This window comes from Siphateles boraxobius, unplaced genomic scaffold, assembly GCF_051911475.1.
Source record: "Siphateles boraxobius isolate OS27281-9 unplaced genomic scaffold, OSU_SipBor_1 76, whole genome shotgun sequence".
In the NCBI taxonomy this organism is placed as follows: Eukaryota; Metazoa; Chordata; class Actinopteri; order Cypriniformes; family Leuciscidae; genus Siphateles; species Siphateles boraxobius.
In genome coordinates, this window is record NW_027509204.1 from 3,323,637 (window position 1) to 3,344,905 (window position 21,269).

The 21,269-nt window shown below is 42.4% G+C and overlaps 1 protein-coding gene across 1 annotated transcript in view; it reads left to right on the top strand.

Annotated features, from left to right (window-relative positions):
• Positions 1-21,269, top strand: part of opn7b (opsin 7, group member b) — a 140,017-nt gene that overhangs the window by 305 nt on the left and 118,443 nt on the right. The window lies entirely within an intron of this gene.

The window sequence follows — 21,269 nt, forward strand, 5'->3', positions numbered from 1 at the left end:
GTACATCAGTCTGTTAAATGTAGGTTTTTTCTTTATATGATATATAATTTATTTTACTGTATTTCTTTTTTTCATATGATGGTTGAATTATTATTAAAACAAAAAGGAGTATACAGGAGTCGCTTTAAAACCTTTTTAAGGTTTTTATCAATATGACAGACTCGCAGGGTTATTTTCCTGATCCCATAAACCAGCACTGGTTTATTTGTGATATTTTAGTAGATATTTTTGGAGAGCACTATTATCGTGGAATGTTCTGTGTTACTTCATTTATTGCATATGTTAAGAAACAGATCAGTTGATTTATGTAACAAACATGTGGCTGTGTTTCCCAACCCTGTTCCTGGAGGCACATCAACAGTTGGATGTCTCCCTTATCTGACCCATCCATTTCAGGTCTTGGAGTATCTACTTGCAGATGAGTTGAATCAGGTGTGTTTGATTAGGACAAGTTTAAACAGGGTTGGGAAACCATGAGTTACACTGTGTGCTGTCACATGTTTTGATGGTCCACCCATTCTAGTGACGAGAGTATGTAAAGTCTGGCTATAAATACCCTCACGTGCCCCTCTACATGTCCTGTGTGCGCATGCAGTGCCTTTACAGGGCTGCTCATTTTAAGACAAGTGGCTTGGAGGCGTTTGTGAAATAAAAAGTCAAGTTAAGGACTGCAATAAAATATTGAAACTAAGCTGAAAGGGGACATGCATTCATAAAGACACAAGTGACCCTTTTTCTCAGGCTCTCGGAAGACATCACTACTGTAATGCTTTTCTTCTTAATTACATTGATCCCAGATTTATGTCATACACTTAATTAAATTTTGTACTTGGCATTACCATCATAAACCATTACATGACAATATGTGATCTGTCTAAGGGTTCAATATTTGTTAAAAAGTCAGTTTTAAATGGCTTATAACATTTAAATTGGTATTGAATTAGTTTAGCCATTTAGTGCAAAATATTATCTTGTTCTTTACCCCCTAAAATGTTGTTCCAAACTTGTTTGACTTCCTTCATGCAACACATAACAACTGTAAACACATTTACAGTGGATAACTCAATCCATACAGCTCATGTCTTCTGAAGTCACACAAATAAAACGGCAGGCGCAAATCATAATTCAGGCCCTTTGACGTAGCTCTTAAATCTCATTCATGGTTGCATATATTTAAATATCCTGGTTTTCCTGCATTCAAATATCTAGTTTTGAGAGATTTGACATCAGTGATACTCTATGATGGATTTCCCTCCATTATAGAATATCACTGATGTCAAATCGCACAAAACTAGATGTTTGAATAATATGCAACCATGAATTTGTAATGATTTGTAATGATTTACTTTGCACACAGCTATTGTACACAAGCTGTACAATATAAATATTGTATATTTATTATCACTATTTGTTGTTTGTTGTTAAGTGATGCACTTGAAAGCCTAAATCCCCTTCCACTCTCTTGCTAAAGAACATTAGGACCAGTTTGAACATGTATTTATAGTTGAGTAAGGACAGAAACTGATGTGAACTGCACAGGGAACGACTCACAAAAGCTGGAACAAGGCAGACTCAAAAGTGCATTTTCTTCGTGAGCACCATGATAACAGTATGATGCATGTTCACTTTTTGGATGTTGTCGTTTTTCCAGTCAGAGGAGAAAGGATTGATTTATGTTAAATTGCCGTGTTCAAAAGCCAGTTCTCTGTCTCCCTGCAGAGCTCTCTTCAAGCCATTACAGAAAGTCCTTGAATCATGTCAAACTTCACCTCATTGATTCCCTTTTGACTGTGTGGCTATCCACAGAAAGACTGTCATCATCCATATCATTAATGGTGTTGGTTATACTTTATTTTAGGGTTTCTTTGTTACTGTGTAATTACACAAATAAGTACTGAGCAAATGATAATGATAACGGCACAGAGAAACGATATAATTTAAGTTTTTTGATGACAGCCAACCAGAATCAATTCTGCTTTAAAGAGCTCCAGCATTGAAAGTGACAGACGGCAAACTTGCAGCGCACTTGAACGATTTTCTCTGCTGATGTGGATGCTAATATAGTTATAATTATTGGGGGACCTGCGGAAGCAGTGGACTGAGTCTGGAGTAGAAACATCCAGAGCCACCGTGTACAGGCGTGTGCAGGAAATGGCCTACAGGTGCCGCATTCCCCAGGTCAAGCCACTTTTGAACCAGAAACAGCGGCAGACGCGCCTGACCTAGGCTACAGAGAAGCAGCACTGGACTGTTGCTCAGTGGTCCAAAGTACTTTTTTCGGATGAAAGCAAATTTTGCATGTCATTCGGAAATCAAGGTGCCAGAGTCTGGAGGAAGACTGGGGAGAAGGAAATGCCAAAATGCCTGAAGTCCAGTGTCAAGTACCCACAGTCAGTGATGGTCTGGGGTGCCATGTCAGCTGCTGGTGTTGGTCCACTGCGTTTTATCAAGGGCAGGGTCAATGCAGCTAGCTATCAGTAGATTTTGGAGCACTTCATGCTTCCATCTGCTGAAAAGCTTTATGTAGATGAAGATTTCATTTTTCAGCACGACCTGGCACCTGCTCACAGTGCCAAAACCACTGGTAAATGGTTTACTGACCATGGTATTACTGTGCTCAATTGGCCTGCCAACTCTCCTGACCTGAACCCCATAGAGAATCTGTGGGATATTGTGAAGAGAAAGTTGAGAGACGCAAGACCCAACACTCTGGATGAGCTTAAGGCCGCTATCGAAACATCCTGGGCCTCCATAACACCTCAGCAGTGCCACAGACTGATTGCCTCCATGCCACGCAACATTGAAGCAGTCATTTCTGCAAAAGGATTTTGGGTTTTCATGAGCTGTATGCCAAAATCATCAGTATTAAAACAATAAAAGACCTGAAATATTTCAGTTGGTGTGCAATGAATCTAAAATATTTGAAAGTTTAATTTGTATCATTACATTAGGGAAAATAATGAACTTTATCACAATATGCAATTTTTTTGAGAAGGACCTGTATATTATTTATATTGTGCACTAATAAATGTAAGGTATACACCCAGATAACCTATCTAGTCCATTTTCTGTGTGACAAACGAACTGTTTATCTAACGCATTCTCATCCTTTGGCGTCATATGTGACGCCATATGACAAAACGGCGAAATACTACGCACATGGCACCCTTTATCGTCAATATAACACGCACTGTAATGGGTAGGTTTAGGTGTGGGGTAGGGTCTGCGTCTCATATTCACGCTAAAGGATGCCAGTCAACTTTATGACGCCTTGGGTTCGCGTGTTATATTCACGCTAAAGGGTGCCATGTGCGTAGTATTTCGCCGTTTTGTCATATGGCGTCACATATGCCGCCAAAGGATGAGAACGGGCTCGTTTATCTATCATCTATTGTTTTTGTTACAGTCATATTTCCAATAAAAAGTAATCATAATCTTGTGTATTTCCAAGATAATAACTGGACACAACCGCCAATGAAATGTAATGAGGTCATGTGTCACAACAAATGCAGTACATACAATTGTATTGACATTGATTGCTGCATAAATGACTCACTTACATTAATACACTACTAAAACTTATGCCAACAAAACAATTTTTACTGGTTGTGTCTGGTAGAAGTAACTCTTTAAGGTAACAATTGCAGGTTACCACTTTTTAAAATAAAGCTCTTTGTACCACAATGTTATTCTTAAAGCAGACCACATCACTCATCATGTGTGAGCCTTTGTCAATCAAAGATAAAGTTGCATAATTAATGGCCTCTGGAGATGCTGAATGGCTGATGGTTTGGGGTTAGCATTAACAAGGAAAGGGAATGTAGTATTCAGCATGTTCTGAATGTGTGCCTCTTGCTGACGTACGGATGAATCTGAGAGAGATGGACAGAGCAGGCCGCGAAATGAGATTTGTGTGTCAGATTTTACCCAGGGCGTTCGCTGCTTTGCGCAACCGTACCTGTCACTTTGCTTTGATGTCAGTTTTATACAGCTAGAACAAGTCGTTTCCAAACTCTCTCTTTTATGCCAAATAGATCTGTTTCTCTGCTTCATTTCTCCCTCTGTTTTTCTGTCTGGATTTAATGTAGGCTAGTGTAAGTTTGAGATACTGAGAAAGGATCCACTGTGGCACAATATGCCCACTATCCTGTACACTGTGGCCCCTGGACCATTTTGTTCAAGCCTCACACACACACATTCACATACACAAACATGTGAGCTCTGAGGTATTTATATCTTTGGATATAGACAGTGATTTATTCCAGACAGCTCAGAATTTTAGGGCTATTTGTGTGTGCAGGAATTTTAATAACCACATGGATGAATATATATGTAAATATGTTGCTTAGATCATCTGTAATCCACAAGTTTGTGTGTGGTTGACTGATGACTCACAAACACACATGTGATTTCACTCCCAGCTGTCAGCTAATGTCTTTGCAACTTTGGTATTTTGTCAGTGGAAGTGGACCGGTGTGTACGACAAAGTCCAATGTGGCCTGCAAAACAGCATGACAACAAGGTTTAAAGGAGCAGATAAGCTTTATGAAATGATTATGTCAGCATTCTATTAGTTGAGTTAATTTAAGTAATTAATGCTGGAAAATATGGTAACAGTTTATTCTGATGGTGTCTTTTGAACATTCTGTTTTTTCTAACTCTCATTAGGGTATTAGTAGACTGTATGCTTAATATCTGCTAACTCTTTATTATGATGCTCCTCCAACAGACATACTACTGACTATAAGTAACTTTGCAACTACATGTCAATTTATTGTAACCCAAACCCTACCAGTCTACTAATACTCTACTAATACTCTAATGAGAGTTAGTAGACATGTAGTTGCAACGATACTTATAGTCAACAGAATATGTTAGGGACCATTCAAATAAAGTGAAACCGATAATATTTACAATATGTAAGTCCTGAAAATCATAGATTTTGCAGGACTTGATGTGTCTAACACACTTTTAGTGCTTCCAATTACCCTCTTTACCAATTACCCAACCCCCCTTTGCTTCCAGCAAATACAGGACAAAACTATTAGCTAAGTCCCCAGAAAACCTTTTTTTCTTTTCTTTTTTTTAACAAAGATTGTCTATGGAGCACCTGTCGCTCAGCTTTTTGAATTAGTGTTAGATGTTTAGTGTGTTTTGCACATTGTTGTCTATTTATCAGTTTTAGCAGAAGCTGTATCATCCACCTCTGTTTCACCTTGTGCTAAGTTTCTTTTGTTTTACATGATGAATTAGAAATAATCTTTACAGTTGAGCAAGAATGTTACTTAAAGTGTAATTTCTTTGGCAAATTAGTAGTAATAATTCTGTCAATCATAAAAACAAATAACTATAGAACAATGTGTGTGTATGTGTGTGTGTGTGTGTGTGTGTGTGTGTGTGTGTGTGTGTGTGTGTGTGTGTGTGTGTGTGTGTGTGTGTGTGTGTGTGTGTGTGTGTGTGTGTGTGTGTGTGTGTGTGTGTACATAGACACACACACACACACACACACACACACGAGTGTGAAAGCTTTCTCTAGCGCTGCTTGCTGAGGACGGGCACTGATGTGATTTGGTTCATCACTCACTGATAAACACCCAATGGGATTTGGTTGATCGCTGAAAGCGTAGCTTAAAATAACAGCATGAGTTTTTCTCATGCCACACTTACCAACAGCTGAAGTTAGTCTTGCAGCTAGTGAGGGTCCATCACAATCCTTTGGCAAATGTGCAGTAGAGACCTAATGTAATGTAATTTTTATCACAAAATTAAACCACATTTAGTGAAACTTTGATAATTGCCTTAATCTTTTACACAACTGGGTAGATGGCGATCAAACTACATTTTAAAAAAGTTCCCCGAATCTTACATCAGCACAGGAGAGTCAATTTGGACAACGACAGCGACTCATCTACAGATCACTAATTTAAATGAAAAATTATGAAAAAAGATCATTCAAGAAGAGAAAATAATTGAAAATTAAAATCAAGAATGTGAGAATCATAATGCGTAGTCCTTGCATAAAAAAATGTGCATCAAAACATAAAGTACAAATTCCAGTTCCCTTTCGAGAACGGTCACTTCGTATTGCGTAGCATATCCTTTTCATTGCTACTGTGTGATCACCACTACGACACTCAGTTCTAAAAGAGCAATTTTCGCGTGCGTTGTTCCAAATGCCTTGCCCTTCATGCATCTCGTGTGGATCCCTTTTGCAGGAGGCGGACGGACACACGGAGTGCGCTATGTGCGTAGGAGCCGCCCACTCTGAAGCTGCACTTTCTGCCACGGGCTGCTCTCACTGCGAGAGCTTGCCAAACTCGACGCTGCGGACGCGGTTAGCGGTTAGCTTTCAACAATGACAACGCTCCTCCTGCTCTTCCTTTTCCTGCACTACTTCAGCCGCGTAAGAAGAAGCACTGCAGCCAACGGCATCCCGAGCACATGGAAATAAGCAAGCCCACGCGGCCACGTCCCCGCATGCCTCGTTTCATCACCGTCCATCACCGTCTCCTTCTCCAGTCCTGTTCACTCAGACAGACCAGCGCCCCTCCCTTCGAGCGGTGGGTCTCGTTTCCTTCGGTGGATCGGACGAAGAGCACGACGACAGCCTATCCATTGCTGCGTCTGAAGAAGAGTGGTCGGGCTCAGCTGGCCCCGCCCTCTCACAGTCAGGTGCTAGTGCTACTGCTACCAGGTTTAACTCAGATGCAGAAATGCTGCGTATCCTCACCGAGGCCGTATCAGACCTCGGTCCTGAGTGGACCTCACCCGAAGAGCCTCCTAGGAGTCAGCTGGATTGATGGTTTCTGCCAGGGCGACAGCAGGCCCCCCGTCACAAGCCAGCGCCCTTCTTAGCTGAGGTTCACGATGAACTCACAAAGTCATGGCCCACCCCCTACTTGGCCCGCACGAATGCTTCTATTACCGTTATGCTCTCCTCTGTTGACAGCGCTGTGAAAAAAAATTATGAGACATTGCCTCCTCTCGAAGAAGCAGTTGCCGCTCATCTCTGCCCGGCCACTGCTGCTGGTTGGAGATCTAAACCCCTTAAAGCCCTGCCAAAACACTTCAGCCCTCGCTGGACGTGCTTTCACAGCTTCCGGTCAGGCTGCATCAGCTCTACACACCATGGCAGTGTTACCAGTTTTACAAGGCCAAACTTCTCCGAACCATGGACAAGTCTGGCCCGAACCCTGATGCATTTTGTGACCTGCGCAGAGCCACTGATCTAGCACTGCGCACTACGAAGGCTACCGCTCAAGCGATTGGCAGAGGCATGGCTAACCTTGTTGTGCTCAAGCACCATCTTTGGCTGAACCTCACAGACATAAAAGAGGCTTTCCTTGATTCAACTATCTCCAGCACCGGTCTCTTCAGCCCGGCTGTGAAAGGGTTTTCGGAATGATTCACCGAAGCACAGAAGTCTTCTCAAGCTATGAGACACTTCTTGCCCAAGCGTTCCAGCTCTGCCCCTCCTCAGCCAGCGCTTTGGGTCACTCAGGCACGCCCTGCAGCTGATACCCATCGCCGCTCATGATCAGCTAAGCATTACCCGCATTACCCCTGGCGCCAGGGCCCCCGACCCAGCATTGTGTTGGACCCTGTGCCTCCGAAAACCTCCAAGCAACTGAGGAAGAGAGAGGGTCTGAGTTTCGCTCTGGCCGGACCACCCTCGAAAAGAGCTCATCTAAATATCCCAGCTCCCTGTTTAGCTCAGGGGGCTGAAGATTTTCTATTGTAGTGAATGGGCCCGTTTCGCGGCACGTGCCCCTACAAACAAACGCTGTTTTTACAGCGACTCAAATAAAGCACAAAAAGAGTATGTTTCAAACACACAGCACACTGATAACCGGTCCCCCTTCTCGAAAGGGGCCCTCCCCTAGTTGTCACTCTATCTCTGTCCAACCGTCAAGTAGGGGGTGCGCCATGACTTTTCAAGGCCTGTCAAGCCAGCCACACGGAGAATATGGGCACAAAACACAACACAAAGCTATAAGATCACCCTATGCTAGGCGGCCCAGCCCCATGTTTCATTCAAACCCTAGCCACAAGGGCCGAGGCCTGGCAAGCCATCCCCGAAGTGTCGAACTGGGTTTTGAACATTATAAAGCAAGACTACTTGCTCCAATTCCCTTGCAGACCCCCACGATTTCAGGCGGTCATCGAGACTTCGGTGAAAAGCGTTGGGGCTCACGTACTTCGCACCGAAGTACAAAATCTGTTGGCCAAAGGGGCGATAGAATTAGTCAATTACTAATAAATTAGTCAATTACAGTCAATTACAGGCAATTCTCGAGATTCGCCTTCGAGGGGCAGGTTTATCAATCCGGTCTGTCCCTGGCATCCCATACATTTATGAAGTGCATGGATGCAGCGCTTTCTCCCCTGAGGCAACAGGGAGTGACCGTGCTGAAGTATCTCGACGACTGGCTCATTATGGCTCATTAACACACAGATCCATGCTCCTCAGCCATTTGGAATGTCTGGGGCTCAGAATCAATTTTCCCAAGAGCAAACTGTTACCTTGCCAGAACGTAACCTTTCTGGACACAGTTATCGACTCAACACTGATGAGAGCTCGGCTCACACCAGAGCGCGTTCTCTCTATCCAACAGCTGATAGCCTCCTTCAGGGTAGGTGCGCGCACACCCCTCAGGAGGTTTCAGAGGCTTCTTGGTCTAATGGCCGTGGCATCGTCAGTACTCCAGCTAGGATTACTGCATATGCGCCCTTCTTCAGCACTGGCTAAAGCGTCGTGTGCCAGCCCATGCATGGTGGTCAGGACGCCTGCACATTACGGTGAAAGCCCAAAACTGGTACCAATCGGGTGTGACTATGGGTGTTGCCTCCAGGAGAAAGGTAATTTTCACAGATGCCTCCAATCAAGGTTTGGGGGCACTGTGCGAGGGCAAGCCTGTCTCCAGCCTCTGGTTGAGCCTGGAGAAGAGCTTACATATCAATTGGCTGGAAATGAGAGCAGCTTGGTTAGCCCTGAACGCGTTTCTGCCAGACCTCAGAGGACACCACGTCTTAGCCTCAGATCAGGCAACCTGTATGTCATGGCCAGAAAACTCATTCTTTGGGCACAAGCCAACCTGCGCTCTCTGAGAGCTGCTCATGTCCCGGGCATCCAAAATTTGGGTGCGGACATGTTATCTCGAGACAACACTCCCCCAGGCGAGTGGTCTCTCAACAAACAGACGATTCGTCTGATATGGAGTGTATTTGGCACGGCAGAGGTCGACCTCTTCGCCTCGGAAAGCAACACTCATTACGCAATGTTCTTTTCGAAGAACAGGGACGTGCTGGCCCATTCCTGGCCCAGACGTCCTCTATATGCATTCCCGCCAGTCTCTATGATCCCTCAGGTCATCAGACGGATCAAGGAAAGTGGATGCTCAGTCCCCTTAGTAGCCCCCCTCTGGAAAACCCAGGCGTGGTTTCCGGAGCTGGCGCAAATGATGGACATTGTTCCCTGGCTGGTGCCAGTGAGGAGGGATCATCTCACGCAGGCGAACGGGACGATTTGGCAACCTCGCCCGACTTATGGGCCTTCCATGTGTGGCCCCTCAACGGGTATCCTGGGACCTCCCAGAAAAGGTCTTGCATATGATCACTGGGGCTAGAGCTCCATCTACCAGGCACCTCTATGCTCTGAAGTGGTCAGTATTCACCAGCTGGTGCACAGCTAGAGACCTCGAGCCCCATTCATGTGAGATGTCAGTGGTACTCTCCTTCCTACAAGAGCTTCTGAATGTGGGTTGTTCCCCATCCACGCTCAAAGTGTATGTGGCAGCCATAGCAACTTACCATGCTCCTGTGGCTGGCCAGTCACTGGGGAGAAACGACCTCATTGTTTGTTTCCTTAAAGGAGGATGAATCCCCCCCCCTCCCCCCCGCCCCCCTTCTATACCGGCTTGGTACCTCTCCACGGTCCTTGGGGCCCCCGTTTGAGCCGCTGCAGTTGGCTGATCTTAAACCACTTTCGCTGAAAACTGCTCTGCTGTTGGCCCTGGCATCAGTCAAGTGAGTGGGAGATTTAGGGGCGCTCTCTGTGAGCCCTTCCTGTTTGGAATTTGGGGTTGGTGTCTCCAGGGTCACACTTAAGCCAAGGCATGGTTACATACCCAAGGTGATCTCAACTCCGTTAAGAGCGCAGCCTATTACATTGTCAGCATCCCAATCAGAATCTGGCTAAAAATTGTCAAAACAGTATTAGAGCCCACTGCGCTGTACAGGTGTGAAGTCTCGGGTCCATTCACAAACCAAGAGTTCACTAAATGGGAAAAACACCAAATAGAGACTCTGCAGACCGAGCTGTGCAAAATCTTGCTACGAGTTCAGCGCAAAACCCCAAATAATGCCTGCAGAGCAGAATTAGGATTATACTCACTTATAATAACTATTCAAAAAAGAGCCATTCAATTCCATGCCCACTTAAAGAATAGTGATGAACAGACCCTCCATCACAAAGCCCTGACCTACCAAGAGCTGAAGCCAGTGAAAAACGCCCTCGGCTGATTGGTCTTAGAGCTGACGTCACAAACTGACAATAAAAACATAGTCACACCAAACCAAATAATTAAAACACAAAAAGACATTATACCTCAAACATTGGACAGACGCAACAGACAAACAAAGTACATTGGAATGCTATTTGGCCCTGAAAAGACAATATAAATTGGCAGGATACCTAAGTACAGTGAGCGACCCTAAACTGAGAAAAGTCCTGAACGTACAGACTCAGTGAACACAGTCTGACGATAGAGACAGGCAGACTCACACACACACACACACACACACACACACACACACACACACACACACACACACACACACACACACACACACACACACACACACACAGACAGAGACAGACAGAGACAGACAGAGACAGACAGATTGACAGAGACAGACAGACAGACAAAGACAGGCAGACAGACAGACAGAGACAGACTGACAGACAGATAGAGACAGACTGACAGACAGACAGAGACAGACAGACTGACAGACAGACAGACAGAGACAGGCAGACTGACAGACAGACAGACAGACAGAGACAGACAGACAGAGACAGACATACTGACAGACTGACAAACAGACAGAGACAGACATACTGACAGACTGACAAACAGACAGAGACAGACAGACAGAGACAGGCAGACTGACAGACAGACAGACAGACAGGCAGACTGAGAGACAGACAGAGACAGACTGACAGACAGACAGAGACAGACAGACAGACAGACAGACAGACAGAGGCAGGCAGACTGACAGACAGACAGAGACAGACAGACACACTGACAGACAGACAGACAGACAGACAGAGACAGAGACAGACAGACAGACAGACAGACAGACAGAGACAGAGACAGACAGACAGACAGACAGACAGACAGACAGACAGACAGACAGACAGACAGAGACAGACAGACAGACAGACAGAGACAGACAGACAGACAAAGACAGACAGAGACAGAGACACAGACAGACCGATAGAACAAAGGCACATCTTACATTTGTCTAAGATCACCAGGTTCTTTCACAAAGCTGTTCTTCAAAAATTTTCTATGGACAGTTAAGACAAAAATCGAATGTTTTGTCTAAAGGAAAAAGGGCACCTCATCTCAGCTGTGACTCATGCTGGATCGAGCATCATGGTTTAACACTTCTTTTCTGCTTCAGTGCCTAGATACTTTGTAGTCATTGAAGGAACAATTAATTATAAAGTGTAGCAAGAAATTTACAGGGGAATGTCAGAACTGTAAGCTTTAGAGAGTCTCGATGATACAACAAGACAAAGACCCAAATCACAGAGTTGCACTAGATAAACTGCTGTGATCTGTTTATGCCACTTTGAAATGCACAATCAAGCAACATTTACGTTCATGTGAATGTCACAGAAGGCTTTAGAAAGCAGTAGAGCTTATGCAAAGGCATATTTTCACACAGAAATTTTTGGGGGAAGGAGACCTTGATATCACATTCGGGCACAATCAAACCCCTTTTGCATATTTAAAAATGGATTACCGGAAGATACGGTTATTTTGAGCTTATTAAAACTTAATTATGAGCAACAAGAAGTACTACTACTATTTGTACAAACTGTACAGAAGCAAAAGCAATAAAATTAAATGCCCAGTTGTCAGTTGTCCACATTTCATGAATCATATTTTTGCTCTAGCTGATAAGACAAACATTTTTGTTACTCTCCAATAACCTTGTAAAACTTGTTTAGCAGTCGCAAAGCCCATTTATAAAGCCTCTGTTTAACAGTCAGGTCTTTCTTCTCTACCTTCGCTCAGATGATAGCTTATCTTGATTTCAGTTTCGGAGGAATTCTAGTTTAGTTGTGATGTTTGATCGTTATGTATTTTTTTAACAGATGGGCTCATTATAAAGACAGAGCTCAGATCTGTAGCTGAGCGACTGTTTCCTGCTGTAGTTAATTAAGTGTAGATATCTCGCTCCACTAATTAAACTTCACTGCGGCTTAGGAGCTGGTAAGCCCTTCCGAGCAATGCAAAATGTAGGGAACCCCTGATGTCATTTACGGATTATTTCCCTGTCGTCAGGGTGAGTTTGAATATGAATATGTGTGATGGAATGACTGAAGATATGACACATGCTGTGTCTGAGGCGTGTGTCTGTGAAATGATTATGGAAATGATCAGCTCAGATTATGAGAGGATTATGAGAAAGTTGTGTTTTTGTGTTCTAGTTAGATCTGAAAAAGTGAGACGAAATGTTTCTGATTAATAACGAGAAGAGCTTAAGTCAGGAGAAGGTGGGCACAAGACAAAGATCAGCTTTTTATAGGTGTCTTAAAAAAATAAAGAGGAAAGAGAGAAGTATTCATGTTGTAACAAGGTTAGATGTTGTAGGAAGAAGGAGGCAGGAACCGGCGAACATTCAAAAAACTTTAATTCTCAAATAAACAAATACAAAATGAAAGTAAAAGACAGCAGCCCCTCGCGGACATCTGCTGTCACATAATAAAACAAACAAAACACAACATAAATCCGGGCCTGGCCTCTCTCGATCTTCACTGTCGTCGCTCCGTGAGAGACACGAGACCTTCTTTTTACCAAGAAGAAGAAGACAAACAAAGACACAAGTAATAATAATAATAATAATAATAATAGTAATAATGATAAAGTATCCTCTGATAATATATCCTGTATCCATGTGTACACCAATGTTTCAAACCACTAGAATCAATATTGCCTAAATCCAGTAACAAAAAGATCTCAATCTGACTTTAACAGTGATTTTCAGCTTGTTCACCATTAAAAGTAAAGTTGGAGCTTGCAAGATTTCTCAGAAGGCCTTGTGAGGAGTGTCCTGAGGAAAACAGGGAATGACATTGTGACTGGAACAGTGCAGTAAGCAAACTCTGTCACAGGTCAGTTGTTCAATAGTTTTATCGATTGAACAGACGATCAGTTGTTTTGCGGCCAGTGCCCAAGTGTGACCGCACAAAGATTAATGCACATGTCTACATGCAGTTTGACTTCCCATTTAACCCAATCACCGAAGGCATACAAATCAATTGAGAAAAACAGCCTAGTAATCTCACTTGTGCCTTCTCTTTGCCTATATATTCTGCAACCAAAACTAAGCAATGTCAATATGTTGCATAATTCTTCCTAAAAAAAATGATCTGAGTTATTTGCTATCAACATTAACATACATAGGGGGCGTTTACACAACACTGTTTTCAACTAAAAATCTAACACTTTTGAGCTGTTCATTTTCATGGCAACAGTATTTTGGGAGCCTGAGAACGCATGTTTTTGAAAACGATACCATTATCTCTCTTTAAACAACAAAAATGTGAATTTGTGAAAATGGTGCATAGGCCTATTACATGTTCAGTGTCACGGACTCAGCCACACCGGGGCTGCGTTCCAGTCCAAAATTGGCATGCACTTCACTCGCTAACTTCCCTCCGTCTCGTTCACTCGTGCGTCATTGCTTACGTTGCATGAGTGCCCACTACTGGCGGAAACTGCAATGGGCTGAACTGGAACATCCTAAGCCCTTGATCACTTGGAATCAGCTATGGAGTTGATTTATTATTTACAATTTGTTTTCCCTTTAAGAATTTGTTTAATGCAGCATCCAAATGTACATAGGGTATATGTTTGGGTTGTTTTATATATATTTTTTTTAAATTAATATATCATAGAGTTGTTTTTGGTGGTGGTGATTAGACGAGATCTGCGGTGATGTCACAATCGTGTTGGATTGTGGTATATGGAACTGCCTGAACTGTACATATGAAGTAGACTCGCTCCCTCGGTCAAAATCGAGGGAACGAGGGTCTGTCCATATTAACTTCCCTCGTCCACTTTACAAAGTGGAATGCACTTCATAATGGCGGCAGGAATTCCCCTGAGGGGAAGTGCTTAGGGAGGTTCGCAAGTGTGTGTCTTAAAGTGGACTGGAACGCAGCCCGGCACTCCCTCAATCACCCAATCATCACACTCCACACACTCGATCACTCTCACCCAAGTTTTAATCACCCGCACCTGAACCTCATCATCCCCACTGGTTAATTACACTCACCTTCTGTTCCCTCATTGTCTGGTCTGTCTTTGACTGGTTCACAGACCAGTTGATACTCACCGAGTGTTCAACTGCCTACCCTTCTAGTATTGTTCATTGGAGTATCCTGTTATGGCCTGTCCTGTTATCTTGATCCTCATATGTTCCTGTCTCTGTCCAGTCTGCTGTTCGTTTTCCTCCATCTTCAACCAGACCCGTCCACTATCATCACCAGCTCGGATCCCTTCCACAATAACCAGCACGGATAAGTGTCATTCATGCAAACTGCTCGAACTACCTACCATATCTACGAACCGCTCCTGTGTATTACATCCTGCAAATAAACTGTGTTGATTGTTTATAATCTTTGCCTGTTCCAATCTGTGAGTGTGACATTCAGTCTATAGCCGCATAGTGTTTCTTTACAAAGTAACATCGTCATCTATTTGCATGGCAATAATACAGCGTTTTAGTCTTTTTCACAGATCTGTGTGAATGGGCATCATTGTCATATGCACGCAAAACATTTCAAACTTTGTGTAAATGTGCCCTTATATAGGTCTACTCTTACTGTATCTCAAAATCATATTAATACTGCACGAAATAAAACAGGACCAAGGACCATGAACAAGCAACTAATGTTCCTCTAAGTTGACGTAACATCACTCCAGCTAGTCAGTTGTGGGCTTAGATGCCATGTGACATTCAGTCTTATCAATGATCTTCATTTATTCATTTTCTGAAAGGGTTTCAAGGCAAACATGTCAAGCCTCTTAATAGATAACCTAATGTCACATTTCAGGTCAATTTAAGGGCATGGTGTATAAACTCGCCATTAAAAACACCAAACCCAAGAATACAATTTCAGATACAGTACATGGATCATTCACAACAACTTGATATATGATGAACATGGCAGCATATTGTTTCAATGCATTTATCATGATTTAACCAGTTTTTTCTTTTTCTTTTTTTCATTAAGTCAGTAAGTATGCAGGAAATAATACAGCCAGGACTAACAAGTAGTACTACATTAACACTTCAGCTACTACTGTTAACTAATATAGAAGCAAGCTTAACTAATCGGTTATATCAAATTTAGGACTTAAGATAGTTCCTTATAAGGTAATCAATAATTACAAAATGAGATTGGCATCATTAAGAAGTAATAGGTAATTATGACAATTGTAAAGAGACGTTAGCAATTGTCTTTTGTTTTTTTACTCTCAACGTGGTCTTAAAATGCATCACTAATTTTATATAAACTACTACCAGATCACTAGTAGTTCTTGAAGGTTACACAGAACATGGTCATAAAATGCATCACTAATTACTCAAGTACCTAGTCAATTTTTCAGGGACTACTTGTGATCTGGTCCAGTATTTTAAAATTTCTCACTTTAAAATAATGGTCCAGATCACTAGTAGTTCCTGCATAGTGACTAGATAACTCTATAGTAATTAGTGATGAATTTGATAACCAAATTCAGAGTAAAAATTATAAATGAGTCGGTCTTAGACACGATAATGTTCTTTGTAATGTGTCAGTTCATTAATAGTTATTAATGAGGCTAATATCTTAAATTCTATATTAGTTAATAGTAGTAGTTGTAGTGTTAATGTAGTACTACTCATTTCTTCCTGCATAGTTACTTATTAATGACAGACCTTTATTTAAAGTGTTACCAAAACTATTATCACATAAATTTATTCAGGGTCCTTGAGTCTTACATCTGTCAAAATGCTTCTTCTGTAAGACTTTTCCCATCTTATAGTAGCAGACAGCCTTTCCAAACCCAAAGCTAACAAGGGATCAGAGGTTTTCCCTGGGTAATTTATCATCCTGTGCTCATGAAGGCAGGCAGTAGATTGATGCTCAGTGTCTAGCAAAGCAATCCTTAAATGTCACTCTAACAGCCTCTTGGAAGTAGAAAATGGAAAAATCATTCGTAAAAAAAATAATAATAATAATTTCAAGTCAACTTTCACTCAAATCGTTATGCTGAGAATTCATTCTGCAATGAAATATTTTCTATAAGTTTATGAATTTGTTTTATTTGCATCCTATGATTTTAACTCTGCTTCCTGTGCTCCATCACCAGGATGATAAATGTTGTGATTCAATCCACTGGAGGCAAGCTGGTGACGACCCAAACACAAACTTTAATTATAACACTAAACCAAACACAAAACAAAGACATGGAAAAGCATGAACAGAAATCAGAACAACAATCGGGACATACACTAGAAACATTCAATCCACGACAAAGACACAGGGCAAACATGAGGGCTTAAATACACTGACTAATTACAAGACAAGGAACACCTGTAAACAATGATCAGACAATTAACAAATGGCAAGACACATGGCAGGATCACATGACAATCAGGGTATCACATGACAGACAAGAACAAGGAACAAGACACAAAACCCACACCGTGACAATAAATCTATACAGTTACAACAAATTTGAAGATGTCAGGATGCCAACTCAAGCTTGATTCAAACCATCTATGTAAGTATACAGCAGGCTCCTGGCGTGCTTTCAGGCTAACTGAGCTCCTGCTCTGGAACAGAGAATTTCCTTTCATAAAGAATATACATTATAAATTGTGAGTGACAATGAGATTTGATTTAAACTTGATCATCATGAAGTCTAATTTATTAACGAGGATAGAGATCACATTTACATCCAAAATGGTAATTAATCTATACATAGAACCCAAAGTGTAACAACAACTGTTCAAATCATCTGGCTTCAGACAGAATGATGGACTTGAATGTGCTTTTTGTGTGGCTGTCATTACATGTAGAACTTCAATCCAGCTCAATAAATGTTTTTTTTTTGTCCCAAGCTGTGGGTGGCTATCCTTACATGTTTTTTCAAGTGTGCTATTATAATACTTCTTTTAAACTAAAAATAAGAAAGTATGCTTTCAGTCTTCTTTTTATATACTTCTCAGAAATAAACTTTATGTGTCAGGATTTTGCAGATGCAGAATGAGCGGGGGGAGGGAGGGGGGGGGGGGGGTATTTATTAGCAACAAAAAGCACAGTGCAAGAAAGGTGAGGTAGGAACAGCCCAAAAAAAATACCGAAGCTAGCAAAGTGAAAAAGAAAAGGAATAAAATTCTAGAATATTTGGAACTAGCAAACAACAATGAACAACTGCAACAACCACCTTGGAGTGACCTAGAGAGAAAATAAATAAAAGATTAGTTGGCAATAAAATAAAAATCTAAAGAGAAACCAAAAATAAGGCATCAGATAACTAGAGCAAAATAAAGACTGGACCTTGACTAGAATAATAAAAGAAAAAACAGGTGCACAGAAAAATCAGAATGAAATAAATACAAAACTAGAAGTGACAGGGAAACCTAAATGTGACTGACAATACCTGTAGACAAGCAAGAAACACTCACACACAATGAAGACAACAATCCAGCAAATGGGGAGAAGGAGCACAATATAAATTAAAGGGAGCAGAGAATATTAGCAACAGATATAACATAAACAAAGACAGAGCCATCTGGGGGGTATTCCAGAAAGCAGGTTATGAGACAAACCTGGGTATGTTTAAGGTAAGTAAGTGGTTAACCTCAACTTTCGGATCCAAAAACAGAGTTAACTTTCAGGGTATGCAAGTAGCCATAGCAACTCACTCTCTGAATATAACCTGTCCCAGGGTTAGTTTACTTTAGATGTATTTAGCGCATATGTGCCCTAGACCAGATTGTGCACAATAATAGTTATAGCACTATTAAAACAAGTTAATGTTTGAACAGTTATTGTTACACTTTTGCTTCTACTAGCTGTAGATTAATTACCATTTTGGATTTAAATGTGAGGTAAGATATATACGTTTTTTTTTTTATTATAGAGATACATTTATAGGTGTGACAGATTACACACACACACACACACACACACACACACACACACACACACACACACACACACACACACACACACACACACAGTATTTTATTCTATCTATCTATCTAACTATCTATCTATATACAGTATATTACAATACAATAAACATTAGTAAAATAATTATTCAAATCATCCGGGAAATCAGGATATGTTTGACGGTAAGATAACCTTGTTTTCTGGAATACCCTGCTCAAGCTCAAGACAAGCAAAGAAACAGACAAAGACAGAACAGTCAAGACTGTCAGGGCAGGACCCTGACATTATGTACTTTTCCAAAATATACTTAAAGTTCCACTTAAGTATGCTTGACTTATACTTACAGAAAGGTCTAAGTATATTTGGCCTATACATGTACTCAATCTTTTGATGTTTAGATGCTTAAATCAAGTATTCTAAGTATACTTGGCTTGTAGTGTAGACTAGCAGTGTAGACAGATCCAGCAGTGTTTTAATCAGATACTGATTGAAATAAAAGGTCCTGTGAGTTTTAGACACACACAGAGACATTAAGAATCAGTGGATAAATCTTAACAATGGTAAGATGCTTCATGCTGCAATGCATTCTGTGTGCATCATACAAAACTCATGGCTTCCAAAATGCATTGTGGCATGAAGCATGTTACCATTGTTGAGATTCATATGCTAATTCTTAATGTCTCTATGTGTGTAAAACTCACAAGAGTTCTTGCTGTAGAATCTCAACCAGAATATTTAATTGAAATTAATAACGATCTCGATTACTTCACTGTAACCTTGTTCCCTGAGAAAGCGGAACGAGATGCTGCTCTGCTCAGCGCATTGGGAACGTCTTTAATCATGACCAGCTGTGAATATTGTGTGTAACACGTCGATAGAATTGACCCGGAGGTAATATAGCCTCGGTGGATGACGTCAGCGGGGCGCACCCGCAACACGAGGCTATAAATAGATGAGCCGCAGGTGCATCGTCAGGATATTTTGTCTGAAGAGCAGTCCTCGGACATCTTCAGCCAGGCAAAGTAGCGCAGCATCTCGTTCCGCTTTCTCAGGGAACAATGTCACAGTGAAGTAACCGAGATCGTTCCCTTTCGAAAGCTACAATCGATGCTGCGCTGCTCAGCGCATTAGGAACGAGAATACCCACGCCACCGTGCTTGAACATGTCTGGACCCCCACAGTTGTGCATGTGCTCACAAGAACGCAAGAAGGCCTCAGACACTAGCCTGTGAGGTTGACTCAAGGACATGAGAGCCCGGAGTGGCATGAACATCCAAACTATAAAACCTTATGAATGTGTGTGGAGAGGACCAACCTGCCGCATCACAAACCTGTTGTAAGGGGGCACCCCTCGCCAAAGCACTAGAAGAGGCGACCCCCCTGGTAGAGTGAGCTCTGAGACCTATAGGCGAAGCTTGACCGCGCGCCTCATAAGCCAAATGAATTGCATCCCTGACCCAATGAGACATGGTCTGCTTGGTGGCAGCTCCTCCTCTGTTACTACCACCATAACAGACGAGTAGTAGCTCTGACTTACGCCACTGGCTAGTGCGGTGGATGTTAGCCTGAAGAGCACGGACTGGACACAGTCTATGAGATTTCTCCTGCTCCGGCGTTGTAAACTGTGGAGGACAGAAGGCTTCTAGAATGACCGGATGTACAGCCGAAAATGGAACCTTAGGCAGGTAATCAGGATGAGGATGCAATATCACTTTCACCATTCCTGGGGCAAAGTCTAAGCAGGATGGAGAGATAGGCAGAGCCTGCATATCCCCAATTCTCTTCAAGGAAGTTATTGCCATTAGAAAAACCATTTTTAGAGTCAGAAGTTTATCAGACACTGATTCTATAGGTTCAAATGGGGTTTCAACCAGACCCTCGAGGACTATAGCTAAATCCCATGAAGGGATCCTGGTTTTTATTGGAGGCCTCAGTCACCTGGCCCCACGAAGGAAGCGAGAGAGCAGAGGGTGTCTCCCGAGCGGCGCCCCATCAACTAAGGCGTGGCAAGCCGAAAGAGCGGCCACATAAACCTTAAGAGTGGCAGGGCATGTGCCTGTTGATAATTTCTCCTGCATGAAGTCCAGAACTGAAGCAACTCGGCAGTTGACTGGATCTACATTGTGTACAACACACCACCTTTCAAAAACACCCCATTTACTGGCATAACTTTGTCTAGTGGAGGAAGCCCTGGCACTCAGAATGGTCTCAAAAACAGCAGGCGAAAGCAAGCAAGAGGCAAGACCCTTGTTGGAGAACTCTGGCTAGGACTCCCGGGAGCAGATAAACTGGAGGAAACGCATACAGGCGCATCTTTGGCCATGAGCCAAAGGAGCTGGGTGACTCAGATAGAAGTAGGGGGGACATTGCGCTGTCTGCTGGGAGGCGAAGAGGTCCACCTCCGCTTTGTAAATTTTTTTCCAAATCTGTTTCACTACTTCCGGGTGGAGTTTCCATTCCCCTGTCGGTAGTGTCTGTCTGGACAGTAAATCTGCTCCCACATTCAAATGCCCTGGAATGTATACTGCCCTGAGTGACAGGAACTTGTCCTGGGCCCAGAGAAAAATCTGCCTCGCTATTCTGTTCAGATTGCGTGAGCGCAGACCTCCCTGGTGATTTATATAAGAGACTGCTGCTGTGTTGTCCACCCGCACTAGGACATGACAGCCCCTCAATTGATGGAGAAAATATTTCAGAGCCAGAAATATGGCCATCAGCTCGAGGCAATTGATGTGCCAATCGAGCTGATGACCTTCCCATTCCCCTTGAGCTGGACGGCCATCTAAGACCGCTCCCCAGCCCATCA